General features: G+C 34.7%; 1 protein-coding gene across 1 annotated transcript in view; it reads right to left on the bottom strand.

Moving 5' to 3' along the window:
• Positions 1–941: 941 nt before the first annotated feature.
• LOC119594517 (splicing factor U2AF 26 kDa subunit-like) overlaps positions 942–1,434 on the bottom strand; it is a gene marked incomplete in the record, with an annotated part of 10,928 nt that continues 10,435 nt past the window's right edge. The window contains 1 exon segment of the mRNA XM_037943547.1: positions 942–1,434.

The following is a 1,434-nucleotide window of genomic DNA, read 5'->3' as shown; positions in this document are numbered from 1 at the left end:
TATGTGATACATGAGTCATTGCTATACATTATTTCTTCCACAAAAGCAGTAAGATTTTATACACGTCTTTTTCAAAATCTTTAGTTACTTTAGTCTTGTGACAATTATGCTTTGTGAACAATTTTCACATGACTAGACTGTAAAACTAAAATCAGTATGATTATATGTATTAAATTATAAAATAACGTTGGATATTACACTAGCTACCACTCAGGATGCCATCATTTACAATTAGCTGTAATATATTAGTATAAGCATTTCAGCTGGTAGCACTTCGCATACAGCATAACCACAGGCTTAACCCATTCACAACAACTAATGTCCAATCATGCCATGACTAAGCCATCACCCACACCAGGATGATGTCCAATCATGTCGTGCATGGCTGAGCCTGCTAAACAGCTGTTTGCTCGTTTGGTTCTGAATGCAGTCACTGAGGAGAAACTAAGTTGAAAGCCTCTTTTTAGCCTCATTTACTAAGCAATCAATTACGCTGCAACAAGGAGCACAGAAAATGCATTATATTTATGTTTCCCATTCTTCCAGTTTCTTTCTCGAGTGACTGACTACACGTGCAAACTGGCATGTGGGTTAGAATGGTAACAGGAAATCCAGTTGTGAGTGGGCTAAAGAATCGCATGTTAGTTTTGAGTGGCACTATGCAAAATAAATGTAAAACACCCTTTTGAAGATTACAAATTATCATGTGTAAGTGAGTCTTTTTCATCTCTCATTTATTAGCAGTCTAACCCTTACAAATTTCAAAAGCCAAACAAAATACAAAGCACAGGGTCTCGCATTTGCATTCAATCCCAGTCCCATGCAGCGATAAACAGTTTAGCCCCCTGTGGTCTTCACTTCACTTGACACCAAATTGAGCAATTCCTTTAGTAAGATAATTAAGACCATGTTTGGGAATAAACTCATATTGCATTTTTTAATTTTTTTTTGGCTGCAGCAATTTCTGCATCACGCTAATTTCTCCCTCTATGTTTATAATTTAGGAAATTAAAGCTACCTTTGTTACTTTTTCACCTTAAATTTCATGAAGAAACATTATTTTATTATCAGTGCTGAAGAAGCCATCTAGTTCAGTTCTTTATCCACCTGAGTCAGAATTTTAATTGGGTAGTTATTTCTTTACTTCCACAATAAATAAATAATCTTTACAACCAAAGGTTACTTTTATCACTTTTTCCATCACAGTATTAGAGGTAATATTCATCACTCACAAAATAAAACCTAAATACCTTACTGAGATCCTTTCGTGGCCTTGGACCTTCCACTGAAAATCTTAAAAGTATTATGTTACTTTACAGAAATCAACATAAAGCTAATGTACTTTTTACTCAGTCAAAGAGTCAAAACTACACCTAAGGCTTTCTCCTTTTACAGGATACAAATAGTTTTCTGACTATGAATTAAGTCTTATAC

Source organism: Penaeus monodon, chromosome 34 (genome assembly GCF_015228065.2).
Source record: "Penaeus monodon isolate SGIC_2016 chromosome 34, NSTDA_Pmon_1, whole genome shotgun sequence".
NCBI classification, from domain to species: domain Eukaryota; kingdom Metazoa; phylum Arthropoda; class Malacostraca; order Decapoda; family Penaeidae; genus Penaeus; species Penaeus monodon.
This window is presented reverse-complemented; position numbering and strand designations above follow the sequence as displayed.